Source organism: Oncorhynchus gorbuscha, linkage group LG05, assembly GCF_021184085.1.
Source record: "Oncorhynchus gorbuscha isolate QuinsamMale2020 ecotype Even-year linkage group LG05, OgorEven_v1.0, whole genome shotgun sequence".
Classification (NCBI taxonomy): Eukaryota; Metazoa; Chordata; class Actinopteri; order Salmoniformes; family Salmonidae; genus Oncorhynchus; species Oncorhynchus gorbuscha.
This window is the reverse complement of record NC_060177.1, coordinates 45,283,584-45,289,583: the sequence shown is the minus strand read 5'-3', so window position 1 is coordinate 45,289,583 and position 6,000 is coordinate 45,283,584. Positions and strand designations below refer to the sequence as shown.

The following is a 6,000-nucleotide window of genomic DNA, read 5'->3' as shown; positions in this document are numbered from 1 at the left end:
TCCTTGGGCACAGAGGCTATGGTGGTCTGCTTGAAACATGTAGGTATTACAGACTCGGTCAGGGAGAGGTTGAACATGTCAGTCAAGGCGCTTGCCAGTTGGTCCGCACATGCTTTGAGTATACGTCCTGGTGATCCGTCTGGCCCCGCGGCTTTGTGAATGTTGACCTGTTTAAAGGTCTTGCTCACATCGGCTACCTAGAGCATTATCACACAGTCATCCAGAACAGCTGGTACTCTCGTGCATGCTTCAGTGTTGCTTTCCTCGAAGCGAGCATAAAAGGCATTTAGCTCGTCTGGTAGGCTCGCGTCACTGGGCAGCTCGCATCTCGGTATCCCTTTGTAGTCCGTTATAGCTTTCAAGCCTGTATTGACACTTTACTTGTTTGATGGTTCGTCTGAGGGCATAGCGGGATTTCTTATAAGCATCCGGATTAGTGTCCCGCTCCTTGAAAGCGGCTGCTCTATAGCCTTTAGCTCGATGCAGATGTTGCCTGTAATCCATGGCTTCTGGTTGGGATATGTACGTACGGTCAGTGAGGGGACAACGTCGTCAATGCACTTATTGATGAAGCAGATGACTGAGGCGGTATACTCCTCAATGCCACTGGATGAATCCCGGAACATATTCTAGTTTGTGCTAGCAAAATAGTTGTGTAGTGTAGCATCCGCGTCATCTAACCACATCCGTATTGAGTAAATCACTGGTACTTCCTGCTTTAGTTTCTGCTTGTAAACAGGAATTAGGAGGATATAATTATGGTCAGATTTGCCAAATGGAGGGCAGGGGAGAGCTTGGTATGCATCTCTTTGAGTGGAATAAACGTTGACTGTGGTCAAATATCTTTGCCTGGGGCCTCTGGACATAATAATAACTAGTATGAAATATAAAGATAGTTGTGCATATTTTCCATCATTTTCCGCCTAATTATTGATTTACAAAGTATACAAGGACGGGACTTTTATTCTGAAGGATTTCAAAAATCCATGAACCGGAACTACTTAATTATTCTTGCCTGCTTCACAGCGGTGGATACGGTCATAGCTTTAGGGTTGCATACAAACGGAGCTGGAGGAAATGCGAGAGGGAACCAATTAATTCGATTTACAATTCATCGGGTAAGCAACCCTCAAACGAATCACTCGATTGATAATGAAATGCATGGCCTCAGACGACCACTAGTTCCCATTGGAGTTATGAGGGTGCATGGGATATTTGTGTATAAAACTGGTTTGTTGTTTGCATTTAGAATGCATGTCAAACAGACCATATACCTTCCCTTCCTTTGTTCGCCTGCGCCGTTTTTGCACACCGATGCGGGGTTTGTATGTACTGCTGGTTCAACATGGCTGACATTGTTAGAATCCAGTCAATCCACCTATTTGGCAATCAAGCGAATCATTGCTTCAGGATGCACATGTGTTTACAAATGCAACCGCAAGCAAATACTTCCTCCCTTTGACTTTATTTATTGTATAAATGGCAATCCTATACGTTCTTAGCTATAACTGCTCTCCATGTCTGTTAAATAAAAGTATAGTTAGGTCGGGGGCAGTGAGACAGATACACGTTGTTTCAATGTTATCTGTAGGTACATTATTTTTGAAAAACCATGAATGAACTGGGTGGGGCTAATTCTAATCCCAATTGTGTGTACATTTTCAGGAATGACAGGAATGATACCCATATCCGAGGTAAAATAAACCACGTTTTTTTCCATATCTCTAAGGTCTCATGTATGAAGTGGATGGTTGTGTGAATTTTTTTTACTGCAAAAGTGGGTAAATTGATAGATATTGTGACACATCCCCTTAACTCAAGCAGTGCTAAATGATCCTGTCTGATAAAAATACATACAGTAACACTTTTTATTTTATGTTGTAGCTATTGTAATCTGCTCTAAAGAAAACACCCCCCCTAAACTCAAAAAGTGCAGAATAAATGCCTGAATGAAGGGAGTGGTATACATAAACTCATGTAACCCAATATTGCAAGCTCTGATATTGCTCTAATTTGGAATACAAGTGTTCACCTGTCAGCCCTACATGCATAAACAAACAGCATTAGGCTTTCTGAATGCATCTTAGAAAAATAGACCTGTAAACACACAGATACAATAGGTGGAAACATATATATATATTTATTTATTTATGATGAATGTAAACTTCACTTTTTGGTAGCTATTCAATAGACAACTATCCATGTAAAATGTGCTCTCATTCAGTGCTGTATGGTCATTCAGTGCTGTATGTTCCTGCCTGACAAGAAAATTCAAACAGTAAGGCTACACGTTTTTTCATGTTGTGACTATTGTAATTGGCTCTAAGGAAAACAAATGGGCTCAGACATCAAAATATATATTTTTTGGGGTCTAATGTTCCTTAAAGTATTTTGTATCTTTTAGCCCCTAGTATTTCAATTAAGTCATGGGGCCCATCACATATTATCTTTATATTTTGCCTCGTTCAATATGCCATCCAAAATTCATTTTTTCCCCAGAATTGTGTAGTTTACAACACTTGACTATAAAGGCTGGTGTGAATCAATTTTATTCTGAATCCAATATGGCCAACATTATTACACTTCAACACCTTCACCTGCACGTAAGTAGCCCTTGTTCATTTTGTATGTATTATTCTGTCTTTAAAAATGGTTTCGTTAAGGGTCTTGGTATATCTAACTATGAGTGGCACTGCCATGCCTCTGTGTTTGAATAGCCGAAGCCAACTTCGATGTGTTTGTTTTCATCTCATTCACACACTTACAGCATATCAACAATGGGCAATTCTACAAAATATAATAACAAGCCTTTCACGACACAAACACACAGTAGCGTAACCAACTTACAGGAAAGCAACCATAATACCACACTCAGCTACTCTAGTACTGTATATGTACAGCCCTCTTTTACCCGCTAAAATTAAGTGTGCAAGGTTGATCCAAAGTCTTTGAGGTCTCCATGAAATGTGTGTGTTTTTAATAAAGGGAGAGGAGACTAAGTAGCCAGTTGTAGTTCTGGGGCCTGATCAGCTTGCACAGCTAACTGGTCCTTCTGGGCAAGCTGCAGCGACATCGGTGGTATCCTTCCTGTATGACTGGCGGGGTATTGGGGCTGTTGGGTGATAAGTTTCCATTTATAAGGTTCACTATAGGCAGTCAGCAGATGCAGCTTGCATACCAAAGAGACCCATTGACTAACTGGAATGTTATCCCAGCCTGAATGACAATGGGGATACTCCAGTAGTGGAATGGTTGGTTGGCTGGTTGTGAGGGAAAGTCTGTGAAAGGGCTGTCACAGACTGACTTGCCTTTAGATTAACCGTGCATGGTTGGCATTGATTACGGACTGGGGCACGCCCAGCAGAAATGGAGAGTGACTGAACCTGTGAGGGGGACCTAGCTAGGTATTTGTATTTATTAGGGAACCCCATTAGCTGCTGCCAAGGTAGCAGCTACTCTTCCTGGGATCCAAACATATCAATGAACTTACATTACATGTGAAACCAAATATAAAACAGTACATCATATAACATTATTACTCCACTACATAGCTACAGTACTAAATGTTTAATACCACCATACAACAATTAGACCATGTGTGTGTATGCATGTGTCTGTACTTTTGTGTGTGTGTGTGTGTGTGTGTGTGTGTGTGTGTGTGTGTGTGTGTGTGTGTGTGTGTGTGTGTGTGTGTGTGTGTGTGTGTGTGTGTGTGCGTGTCTCTTCACAGTCCCCATTGTTCTATAAGGTGTATTACCAGTTTTTTAAAATCTGATTCTACTGCTTGTATCAGTTACCTGATGTGGAATATAGTTCCATGTAGTCATGGCTTTATGTAGTACAAATCCTAGTATTGGAACAGTTTTAATTCTAAGTGATTGATTTTATATTAGTATGCATAATTTCTGCCAGGGCACACTTAAGATGCTGGAACGGTCCACATCTGCCAACAAAACGAGTAATGATTAGAAAAGTCAGACAACCAGGGACTGATTTAGACTTGGTACACCAGGTGGGTGCAATTCATTATCAGGTACAGTAGAACAGAACCAGCAGGCTCCGGACCTCATGAGGTAAGAGTTGAATACCTCTGGTGTTGGATATAGGTAACTCCAAAAGCCTGCAAAGGTTGTGAAATATGAACACCAGAACTTTCAAATGCTTTTGAAAATACAGTTTTTTTACAGAAGTTTACTAAGTGTTGGTAACAGGCTGATTGGTTGGCTATTTGAGCCAGCCTGAGGGCACACACTTTCTAGTAGGCTTAAATTGAAGATGTGGCAATATTGTCCGTTATTATCCTCAGTCAATTTCCATCCAGATTGTCAGACCCCGGTGGCTTGTCGTTGTTTATGGACAACAACAAAAAATGTACCTATTCCACACTGACTTTACGGAATGCAAAAGTTTCTTGTCATTCATAATTTGGTCAGATATATTTGGATGTGTGGGTGATTCTCATGAAATCTTGGTTTCAAAGATTTCAAATATGAAATCTTTAAAAAGACATGCATCAACACATTTCCTTTTTAGGCATTAATAACAAGGTCTGGAGTGTTTGTGAGCATTAGTTTAAAAATATTTACTGCCAATTTAACACATTTTTGAACATATTTTACAAAACAAGTCCTCTGAAAACGTCAAGACCGCTAGGAAAGCTAATACATTTTCAATGTATTTTTTATTAAGTCATGCACAGTTACTTGAAACTGTGAAATAATATATATTTGTTAATTGCATTTTTTATTTGATTTTGACTGATTTCTCTCACACCTTCCGCAATCTACAACCTAATATTTTTGATGTCCGGTTTCAATGAAATATTTTCAAAATGATGTGGCAAGCCTGATAGAACGTAACATATAGATTCCGCACATGCATTTAAAAGCAAACTACTATTTCTTCCATTCATTAAATTAACATTAAATTAACACCTGTTGCGGTAATGATATGTAGGTTCGGAAATGAGGTTGATTTCAGTAATAATAAGTATACTAAGACTGAGGTATGGTTAAAAACACGATATTTAATGTAGAAAATAAATGAGATAATATTGGCACAATCATGGATTCAAGTTCAATCAATTTCAATTTGCAGTGCTTCAAAAGAACATAACATGCATTGGCTAAAAACAGAGAAAACATAAAAACAACACATACGAGAACATTAGAACAGTACGTCATCGTCACTACACACACTGGCCTGTACAGAGTCCCTTGGGGTTGATGTTTCTATGGCCACAAGTTGGTGCAGCTTCAGCTTCAAACCAAAGTTTTCATGTGTTTTGCAAGCACTTGTTTTTCTGTCTGTGACTCTTCACAGGCCAATCCAAAATGGCTTAAGTTTAAAGAATTGAGCCTTGGAAAGGTTGTCCCTTGGATTCTCAGATAGAAATCTTCTATGAAGATGTGCCATGGTGTCCGTTAAGGCTCTCTTGCGGAATATCTGTCCCTTTCCCCGGATTTCCCAATTATTACAGTGAAGATTTCATCTTGACGAAGGAAGCAGCTAACAAGTTTGCGGATTATTCTTCTCTGGCTGTTATTGGATAATTCTTCTGGACCTCTCTGCCTTCCATGTTGACAATTACCTGCTTCCTCTTGGCCATCACCTCAAGTCTTTTCAGTATTTTCTTTAGGTTGACCATCTCCTTGGTCCTCTCCAGCAGTTTCTCTTCTGTGTAGTGCAACTTTGACCTCAATTTTGATAGTGTTTTCTTGCTTCTGTTCCTCTTTTTGGGTGATTCCTTTTGGTTAGATGTATTCTGTTCTGGTGTCTCTTATTTTAGGAGTTGAGTTGATGGCAGGGACATTTAGCTGCTGATGTTAGAATGTCTGTTCTCAACTTGTTCATTTTTCTTCTTGAACATGTTGAAGTGTATCATCTTCCTTGCTTGATTGTGTTATGTCCAATACAGCTTTTAGATGTTTCTCTTTCCTGTAATACCTTTGAGTTTTCCCGCCACTGGTTTTTCTTCTTTTCATGTGGCTTCTTTGTCAG

The 6,000-nt window shown here is 39.6% G+C and overlaps 1 protein-coding gene across 1 annotated transcript in view; it reads left to right on the top strand.

The window, feature by feature from the left end:
* The first annotated feature begins 1,029 nt into the window (after positions 1-1,029).
* LOC124035128 (spindlin-Z-like) overlaps positions 1,030-6,000 on the top strand; it is a 38,543-nt gene continuing 33,572 nt past the window's right edge. The window contains exons 1-2 of the mRNA XM_046348547.1: positions 1,030-1,118; positions 1,666-1,694. The gene's annotated coding sequence lies outside the window, so the exon portion shown is untranslated. The remainder of the gene's footprint in view (positions 1,119-1,665; positions 1,695-6,000) is intronic.